The sequence below is a fragment of the Lontra canadensis genome, unplaced genomic scaffold (genome assembly GCF_010015895.1).
Source record: "Lontra canadensis isolate GAN:19392208 unplaced genomic scaffold, GSC_riverotter_1.0 scaffold30, whole genome shotgun sequence".
Taxonomy (NCBI): Eukaryota; Metazoa; Chordata; class Mammalia; order Carnivora; family Mustelidae; genus Lontra; species Lontra canadensis.
In genome coordinates, this window is record NW_022631024.1 from 14,431,601 (window position 1) to 14,442,135 (window position 10,535).

At 48.7% G+C, this 10,535-nt stretch overlaps 1 protein-coding gene across 4 annotated transcripts in view; it reads right to left on the minus strand.

Annotated features, from left to right (window-relative positions):
- KYAT1 (kynurenine aminotransferase 1) overlaps window positions 1-10,430 on the minus strand; it is a 34,967-nt gene extending 24,537 nt beyond the window's left edge. The window contains exon 1 of one of the 4 annotated variants that reach the window (XM_032866027.1): window positions 10,333-10,430. The gene's annotated coding sequence lies outside the window, so the exon portion shown is untranslated. Of the gene's footprint in view, window positions 1-7,737; window positions 7,957-10,332 lie in introns of those variants that run through there. The other 3 variants (XM_032866029.1, XM_032866030.1, XM_032866028.1) reach the window with 3 other exon arrangements.
- Window positions 10,431-10,535: the final 105 nt, after the last annotated feature.

Genomic DNA, 10,535 nt, shown 5'->3' on the forward strand with positions numbered 1-10,535 from the left:
GCTGGGTGGCCACAACCGAAGGAATGGAGTTGGGGGGTGCCTGGGTGGCTCATTCTGTTAAGTGTCTGCCTTTGGCTTGGGTCATGATCCTAGGGTCCTGGGATGGGGCCCCACATCAGGCTTCCTGCTCAGTGGGGAGCCTGCTCCTTCCTCTGCCTCTGCCTGCCACTCCCCCTGCTTGTGCTCTCTGTCAAATAAATAAATAAAATCTTAAAAAAACCCTGTTAATTATTAAAAAAAAAAAAGAATGGAGTCAGACCTCTACCTCACTAAATCCACAAAAACTGACTCGAAATAATCAATGACCTTGATCACATTCTTGCTAATGTCCTTTGTGTTTTTTAAAAATTTTATTTATTTATTTATTTATTAATTAACATATAATGTATTATTAACCCCAAGGGTGCAGGTCTGCGAATCACCAGGTTTACACACTTCACAGCACTCACCATAGCACACACCTTCCCCAATGTTCATAAATCCCATCACCCTCTCCCTACCTCCTCCCCCCGGCAACCCTCATTGCTAATGTCCTTTGATGTACAAATTTTAATTTTTATGAAGTCCAAACATAGAATGACCTTACAACCTGGCAACTTCACTCCTAGGTATATACTGAAAAGAAATGAAAATGCATGTGTACATAGAAATTTGTGCACCAATGTTCATAGCACCGTTACTCATCATTGTCAAGAGGTGGAAATAATCGTGTCCATCGGGCGCCTGGGTGGCTCAGTGGGTTAAGCCTCTGCCTTCAGCTCAGGGCATGATCTCAGGTTCCTGGGATCGAGCCCCACATCGGGCTCTCTGCTCAGCAGGGAGCCTGCTTCCCCGCTCTCTCTCTGCCTGCCTCTCTGCCTACTTGTGATCTCTCTCTCTCTCTCTCTGTCAAATAAATAAAATATTAAAAAAAAAATTTATAATCGTGTCCATCAATGGGTGAGTGAGTAAATTGTGGTATATCCATACCATGGAATATTACCCAGCCATTAAAAGGAACAAGGGACATATCAATCCATGCTACAACTTGGCTGCACTTTGGAAACATTACACTGAGGGACAGAAGCCAGACATAGTCACATAGTATGCAGTTCCAGAATAGGTGAATCCTTACAGTCAGAAGGTCAGTTACCAGGAGACGGGAGGGAAAACGAGGAGTAATTACTTAATGGGCAAGGGTGTTTCTCTGTGGTAATGAGAAAGTTCTGAAAACTAGAGGTGGGCGTTGCACAATGTCGTGACCAGTGTAAAAGCCACTGACCTGTATGTTTCACAACAGTGGGTTGTATGTTATGTGAATTTCACCTCAAATCTTTAAATCGTATGGTAATAAAAAAAAACATTGGTTGAAGAATATAATCCCAGTTGCCTTTTTTAAATTACAGAGTGACAGGTACATTATGTGATGGTGTGCAAATGTACACATACAGGAAATCCTCACTCCTCACTCCCCACTATAATGCGAGACTGTAAAAATGGCCAGGTGACCTGAAATCATTCAAAGAGAAGTTAACAATTAGTGGGAAAAATTATGATTGTTCTGTGATCTTTGGAAGTTGCTGTCAAACATTAAAAACTCTCTAATGGTTTGTTATAAATGTAGAGGGAAATGAAAAAATAGTAAAACTAAAAATAATAAATTTAGTGTTTACTAAATTAATGCCACTTAAATTAGAAACATTAAGAATTAAAGTGTTTTCTTTTCTTTATAAAAATATGTCAGTGGAAGGGAGTCTGGGTGGCTCAGTCGTTAAGCATCTGTCTTCAGCTCAGGTCGTGATCGCAGGGTCCTGGGATTGAGCCCCGCATTGCATCGGGCTCTCTGCTCGGCAGGGAGCCTGCTTCCTCTTCTCTCTGCCTGCCTCTCTCCCTACTTGCGATTTCTGTCAAATAAATAAATAAAATCTTAAAAAAAAAATATCAGTGGAGGGGCGCCTGGGTGGCTCAGTCGTTAAACATCTACCTTCAGCTCAGGTCGTGATCGCAGGGTCCTGGGATGGAGATCCACATCAGGCTCCCTGCTGGGGCGGGGGGAAGCCGCTTCTCCCTCTCCCACTCCCCCTGCCTGTGTTCCCTCTCTCGCTGGTATCTCTCTATTAAATAAATAAATAAAATCTTAAAAAAATAATAAATTGGTGGAGGGGGGCGCCTGGGTGGCTCAGTCTGTTAAGCGTCTGACTCTTGATTTCAGCTCAGGTCATGATCTCAGGGATGTGGGGCTGGCTCCGAACTCGGCAGGCCGTCTGCTTCAGATTCTTTTTCTCTACCCCCTGCTCGCACATGCATGGGTAACCTTACTCACTCTCAGATGAATAAATAAATCTCCAGAATTATATATACATCAATGAGGTGCCTGGCTGGCTCAGTCGGTAGAGCATGTGACTCTTGATCTTGGGGTCACGAGTTTGAGCCTCATATAGGGCATGGAGCGTACTTTAAAAAAAAAGTATCAAGGAAGATCTTTTGGGTAGATAGCCAAAGTAAATGCAGAGGCTTTAACCCACTGAGCCACCCAGGCGTCCCCCGTGTTCATTTTAGCATTATTCACAATAGCCAAGTTACGGAAACATCCTACATGTTCCTCAGTGGATGGATGGATAAAGAAATGTGGTCTGCTTACGTGTACAGTGGAATGTTATTCAGCCTTAAAAAGGAAGGAAAGCCTGCCATTTGCTACAACATGAATGAACCTGGAGTGTGTAATGCTCTGTGAAATCAGCCAAAAACAAACACTGTGTGGTGTCATTTATAAGTGGGATCTAAAAAAAAAAAAATGTTGAACTCCTAGAAATAGTAGACTGGTAGCTGCTGGGGCCACGGGGCAAGGGGAAGGAGAGGTTGATAAAAAGGTACACACTTGGGATGCCTGGGTGGCTCAGTTGGTTGGGCAGCTGCCTTCAGCTCGGGTCATGATCCCAGGGTCCTGGGATCGAGCCCTGCATCAGGCTCTCTGCTCAGGCTCTGTCTCTGCCTGCCTCTCTGCCTGCTTGTGATCTCTGTCTGTCAAATAAATAAATAAAATCTTAAAAAAAAATAAGATGAAGACGTTCTGAGGACCTGGGATAGAGATGGTGACTCTACTTGATAATACTGTATAGTAGAATTTAAATTTGCTAGGAGAGTAGTTCTTAAATGTTCGCTCTCTCTCACTCTCTCACACACACAGAAGGTAGCTCTGTAAGGTGATGGATGTGTTAATGAACTTGACAGTGGGAGTCACTTCACAATGTCTACATATATCAAATCATCACCTTATGCATTTTATTATTTTTTTTTTTAGGGAGGGAGGGAGAGGTGGGAGAGGCAGAGGGAGAGAGAATCTTAAGCAGCCTCCAGGCCCAGGGCAGAGCCTGACTCGGGCTCGATCTCACGACCCTGAGATCATGAACTGAGCCGAAACCAAGAGTTGGACGCTTCACCGACTGAGCCACCCAGGGACCTCATGTATGACAATTTTATTTGTCAATTTTATATATCAATTATATCTCTATATCTCTATCAATTTTATATATCAATTATATCTCAATAAATCTGGGGGAAAATTTTTCCAGAGCAGTGCGAACATTGCTTGCTTTCTTAGTCCCCGAACTTGGGATAGGGAACAGCATCTTTTCTCAGCCTTGATGAGTTTACTTCCTTCTTTCTGAGTTGACGTCAACCTCAAACATTTCCTCCCTTATATTTTCACTGTTCTGAAATATATCTGGGCGTTCCTTTGATATGATCTCTTTGCCTGGCATCCCTTCCTCTGAGACATCTTCATCCTTCTGGTTACAACCACGTGCATCATGTACGATGGTCAACCTGCCTTCACTAAGTTTCTCTACTTGCTGGAGTTTCTAGAACAGCAACGGGCTGTGCTGTCAACATCCCTACAGCCAGCTCTTTCTTTCATCTTTCCACTTAGGTTCAATGCACATTTTTTAAAGATTTTATTTATTTATTTGACAGAGAGAAAGACAGCGAGAGGGGGAACACAAGCAGGGGGAGTGGAAGAGGGAGAAGCAGGCTTCCCACTGAGCAGGGAGCCCAATGCGGGGCTTGATCCCACGTCCCTGGGATCATGACCTGAGTCGAAGGCAGACTCGCAAGGACTGGGTCACCCAGGTGCCCTTCAATGTGCATTTCCCACTGTCTCATCGCTCTGCATTTCTCTGCAGCACTTTCATCTTGGTTGGCCAATTCCCTCTTCTGAGGATCCACTTGTGTAGCCTGTCCCGTGGGTTCACCACTGGGAGGCAGGAGGCAACGCAACTATGGAGCTTTGGTGGGTGTGTGTGTGCAAACTGCAGAGCATGCCAGGGGCCAGTCCCTGACAGGCTTTGAAAGAAGTGATGTGATTAGTCAAAGCACATCTGTCATCACCACAGCCATCCGTGGGCTTAAAAAGGAGCAAAGTTCACACTCTGGACCATGACTTGTAGTTAATGGGACATCGCAACGGAAGTTGGAACGGTGTGGCTGAGGGACCAGTGTTATTTAACTGAACCTTTGTGCCTGAAACTCATTCTGTTGTGCAAAGCAAGGGCCGCTTGGTTATGTACAAGGCTGTCTCCAGGGACAGGGCTAAATTATTAATAGTGGTTTTCTCTGGGATGGGGTTAGGGTCTTACACACTTCAATACTTTCCAAAAAATTTGTATATATTTATCTGACACAGAGAGAGAGATAGGGAGAGAGGGAGCACAAGCAGGGGGAGTGGGAGAGGGAGAAGGTGGCTTCCTGCAGATTAGGGAGCCCGATGCAGGGCTCGATCCCAGAACGCTGGGATCATGACCTCAGCCTAAGGCGGACGGTTTACAACTGAGCCACCCAGCTGCCCCTCAACACTTTGTTTTGTTTTGTTTGTTTTCAGGCTGTGAGGCTCTGGAATCAGACAGACCTTGGACTGAAGCCATTTATTGGTTGTGTGACTTTTGGCAAATTATTAAAGTTTTTTAAAGACTTTATTTTACTTATTTGAGAGAGCAAGAAAAGAGAGCATGAGAGGGGTGAGGGGAGGGGCAGAGAGAGGGGGGAAGCAGACTCCCCGCTGAGCAAGGAGCCTGCTGTGGGGGCTCGATCCCAGGACCCCCGGATCATGACCAGAACCGAAGTGAGATGCTCAACCGATTGAGCCACTCAGGTGCCCGAAATTATTAAAGCTTTCTGAGAACCATATCTGAATTGGAATGATAATAGCACCTGCCTCATAGAGCTGTTGTGAGACGTGACATGTGAGAGGCCATGTGAAAGTCACTTAGCGTGGTGCCCCGCGAAGAGTCAGTGTTCCACAAATATCATCACTGTTACTGTTCTCCCTCCAGTATTCATTGGAGCAAATACCACAGTGCGGGCAGCAAGGGGCTCCATCTCACAACCCTGATATCATGACCTGAGCCGAAATCAGGAGTTAACCGACTGAGCTATGCAAGTGTCCCTTTTCCTTATTTTTTTTTTTTTTGAGATTTTATTTATTTATTTGACAGAGAGAGAGCACAAGCAGGGGGAGTAGCAGAAGGAGAGGGAGAAGCCGGCTCCCTGATCAGTGGACAACCTGATGTGGGACTTGATTGCAGGACGCTGAGATCATGACCTGAGATGAAGGCAGCTGCACGCCTCAACCCTTTCCTTATTTTTTTTTAAGATTTTATTTATTTATTTGACAGAGAGAGAGATCACAAGTAGGCAGAGAGGCAGGCAGAGAGAGAAGGGGAAGCAGGCTCCCTGCTGAGCAGAGAGCCCGATGTGGGGCTCCATCCCAGGACCTCGAGATCATGACCTGAGCTGAAGGCAGAGGCTTTAACCCACTGAGCCACCCAGGCGCCCCTCCTTTCCTTATTTTTTAAGTAGGCTCCACGCCCAATGTAGGGCTTGAACTCATTACCCTGAGATCAAGAGTTGGACGTTCTACCAACTGAGCCAGACAGACACCCCTTGCTTGCTTTTGGATAGACATCTGTGCCCCTGCCTGGCATACCCCTAACCCCCAGTCCTATCTCCCTAGCAGGGCCCAGTCCCAGCTCTGCTTCCTCTCTGCCTCTGTGTCCACCTGGGCCTTCCTCTGAACTCAGAGGGCACCCACTATACATCTGACGCCTGTGCTAAATTCCCTAATCTTCAAAACAACCTTCTAGGAAGGCATTCTCATCCCTATTTTGCTCAGAGAACAAAGCCCACTGAGCTGAGAGCCTGAGCTGCGATTTGAATCCTGGTTTGCTGTTTTCAGTCGTCCAAAGGCTTTCCCCAAACACCCCTCTTTCAGGTGGATGCTGCCGCTTCCATTAGCTCCCCTGCCAACAGACTAGCAGCCCTCGGGGGCTGGAGCCTTGCCTCTTCGGGCCGGCTGTGACGCCTGGCCCCAAGCCCCCAAAGCCAATTCCATGCAATATGGAGATCTGGTTTCCGTGTTTCGCAAAAGGGCCACACCTGGTATTTGGGGTGAGTCAGTCCTCCACGGTGCAGATCTCTCCAGTGTCTGGAAGGATGTTTAGCATCCCCTGGGCTCAAAATGTGAGGTGCCCCAGTTACTGAGAAGACACAAACCACAGTGCTCTGGAGATGGGGCCCAGGGAGGGGCAGCTTGTTACACGAACAATCCCAGAAAATGAAAGCTTGGGCGTGGATCGAATGGTCCCAAGCTCCACTCCACTCTGAACCAGCTATGGGGTCTTGGTCACGCCACACCGCAAGCTCTCTAGGCTCAGTTTTCTAGTCTGTCCAAGGGGATAACAATAAAGCAGCCATTCACAGAAAGCACTCAGCACAGGTCCTGGCCCATGGGAACCTGTCCAGAAGAAGCTGCTAACACAGGGTGCCTGGGCAGCTCAACTGAGGGGCTGCCTTCAGCTCCGGCTGCGATCCCAGCCTGGGGTCAGCCCCGGTCTCTGCTCATCCGGGAGTCTGCTTTTCCCTCTCCCTCCACCCCTCCCCTCTGTTTATGCCTGTTCTCTCTCAAATAAATAAATAAATAAATAATCTTTAAAAAAAAAAAAAGCTGTTAAGATTTAAACCTATACAGGAAAGTTTCTTGCCAGATAATGAATCCTGATTTTTCTTTTCTTTCTCTTCTCTTTTTCCCTTTCTTTTCTCAGTCTAAAACCAGAGTTCCTACAAGCCAAAGATTTTGTGAAAACCTGTTGAGTTGGGGCACCAGGGTGGCTCAGTGGGTTAAGCCTTTGCCTTCAGCTCGGGTCATGATCCCAGGGTCCTGGGATTGAGCCCTGCATCATGGGGCTCTCTGCTCAGCGGGGAGCCTGCTTCCCCACCATCCACCACCACCCCCCCCCCCCGCCTGCCTCTCTGCCTACCTGTGATCTCTGTCCGTCAAATAAATAAATGGAATCTTTAAAAAAAACACAAAAACCTGTTGAGCTGATGGTTCTGCCCCAAGGGAGGCAACAACTTGTTTGGAGGGATCTAGTAAGCACAGTGACCTACACCTCGTTTCCCCTGACTTTGGAATCAAAGTCAAAGGCAAAGCAGGAGAAATGACTTCTGGAGCCCAGACTGCAGGTTTCCGGGCTGCTGGGGGAGGGGGTGGTGAGTGGAGACCCTGAGTGAGACACGCAGTAGGTAGCCCCCTCTTTATTCTCCTGGCACAGGATCGAGATCCAAAATTGAGATCTCGTGCTAAGGCAGTTTTACACATGGGGGAAAAACAGATCTACATTTACATACTTCATGCCTGGCAAGAACATTAAATAGAGTCACATCAGTTTTACAGAAACTAAGGCTCAGAGTAGGGAAATGACTTACCCAAAGTCAAAGTCCCAGAAAAGCACCGAAAGACCTTAGCCGCAATTCCAAAGTTTATACCATGACCCAGGAATGAGGAAGCAGGATGAGCATTTGCCTGTATTTTTTCAAGGAGCTGACAGTGCAGTCTGGGAGTGGAATGTGGCCCCACCGTGTGTTGGCACAGGACTGGCAGTGATTTCTCTTCCACTGTAGCTGGAGTGACTTTGACCTGCTGGCCACAGAACTGGGGCGGGGAGGGGCCATGTCCAACTGGATGTCCCAGGGCACTGGCAACCTGAGAACCCGAGTAACCGTAAACAGCCGGAAAGACAGAAACTTCCAGTACTAACACCTGGATTTGCAAGGGCAGAGTTCCTGCTTTAGCCAGCTGGCTGCCAATCAGGAGTGGGGAGGAATTTAGGGTTGGGGGAGTCCAGGTGGGAGGTGGGCGTGTCCATAGAGAAACTCTTCCTTGTTATCAACTCTCCTGTGTTCCTTTGTCGCCCCCACCTGGATTCTAAAATCGGGAAGTCCTACTCTGGCATATGCACAGGAGTTAAGTGTGGATAGAAGGTGGAAATCCACAGAGGTTGGCATGGGAAGGCATTCTCCAGGAGGAAAGACGGATTCATGCAGATGTTTGACTGAATTTTTCTAACCTGCATGGTCTCTGATCATGTCAGTTACCTTCAGGTATGAGCACTCCTCTACTTGGATCTCCAGCCTCATCATTCTGCCTTCCAGGTACCCTAAGCGTTTTTCAGACACAGATTAAAAGTTACCTATTTTGAGGGGCACCTGGGTTGGCTCAGTCGGTTGGGCATCTGCCTTTGGCTCAGGTCATGATCCTGGAATCCAGCATGGAGTCCCGCATCGAGGGCTCCTTGCTCACAGGGAGTCTGCTTCTCCCTCTGCATCTGCCCCTCCCCCCCATCCCCCCACCCCCGCCTGCCCAACTTGTGTTATCTCTCTCTGTCTCTTTCTCAACTAAATAAATTCTTTCTTTTTTTCTTTTTTAAAGTTACCTACTTTGAGAAGCCCTCTCTTTCTCCACCCAGGCTGAGTCAGATGTTTCTGGCATTGTGCTCCCAAGGCCTGAGCTGCTGCCCACCATAGGGCTCCTCACAGATGCTAAGTGCTGGGTTGTCTGTCACCCTCACTAGACTTCAGAAACAGGCGCTGTGTGTCTGTCCTGTTCTCCACCAGATCCTCTGGCAGCTCAACTAGGACTGGAGGTCTCCCCAAAGCATTAGTGTGGACGATCCCTGGAGGCTGAGGGGGACCCAGAAGCCCAGCAATCTCTCTCAGTTAGTGGGGGAGCTCCCCCTTTGGGCAACTCTCTTAATTTCTCTGTGTTTCCTTTACCAATCTGTAAAATGGGGCTCATCTGCATGTAAAGCCCTAGGTAGGGCAGGTGGGGCACCGGTGGCATTGTGGTCGCACTGGTTAGTTGTAAAGGTGTGGACAGGGAGGCTCAGGGAGGGATGTGCCACGTTCACAGTCTCCAGGTGCAAAGGGGGCAGGCCTTTAACTCTAGTCTGTGCTCTGGCCTCTAATGTCCCTCTCTTCATTCTACACTTGCCACTGTCTCCAGTCCGTTGTACCTGTTCAGTCAGTAAACAGCCAATAAACAGTTACTTGGATAGAGCTGCCTGCCAGACCCCACACTGGCTGTCATGTGGTTGATAACAAAAAAAGATTCTCAGTGGGAAGTGGGATAAGGAGATCCTAGCCATTAGCTTAAAACCCTCAGGGGCTCAAATTCCAGTTTCTCCGCTTCCAGGCGGGGAGGTATTAAGTTCCTAATCTCGCAGCCATATTCCCGCCTCTAACGACAGGGGAAAATCAGACCTTCCAGCAGGAGGGCTGAACCCAGGCATTGGCTCAAGGCTTGATGGATATGAGCCCTTATATCTTCATCATCTTATTTAAAAAATAAATTCTTCCCCCTTGCCGGGGTACCAAGTTCCCCTGTCCGAGGATAGCACAGTTAACCCTTTCTTACCAGACGGCTGGTGCGCACCCCCCAGACACGCACACTCTCACACACACGTTTTTTCCCACAAACTGTAGCGCCGATCAACGCAGGTCTTTTTGCCCCTTCCTTTTTTTTTTTTTTCATCTAAGGTATCTTGGAAGTCGTTCCGTGTTAGTGCATATAGAACATTTTTCGTTTTAATGGCTGCACAGCATTCCATGGTATGGATTATTTCCTAACGTGGCGGGCGTTACTATTGTCAGTGTGGGAACCGCGAGGACTCCGGCCCCACCGAGCGGTGTCCCGGTGCCAGCCCGGGCTCTGCCCATAAATGGCCAAGCTACCTTGGGCTTCTTCCTCCCCACAGACATCACCGCGGGGGATGCGGGAGGTGGGTGCAAAGAGGACAGCCTGGCGGGTCCCAGCGTCCGAGTGCAGGTCAGCGTCAAGCGCGCGCAATTTATCCCCAGGGGCGGTTCCTGGCTGGGTTAAGATTTCGGCGCCGCCACTCCGCCGTACCAGCAGCATCAAACGCAGCGAGTATTCTGGCACAAACGAGCTCGGAACCGGTTATCAGGTCCTCCGGCCTCGGCACCCGGCCTCGGGGCAGCAAAGCGCAGGCATCAGCTACTCACCCCCGCCTCGGCGGCTTCACCGCTTCGTCCCCTAGCGCGCCCCGAAGGTTACAGGTGTCCATGTGCCTTTAAGGGGGCCGAGCCCGGTCTCCGCTACTTCCGCCCCAAACAAACATGGCGCCACTTGGGAGCTCAGGGTGAGGGGGCGCGAAGAGAGTTCCCACCAAAAAGATGGCGACGCCCTAGGCGCCGCGCTCGCGCCT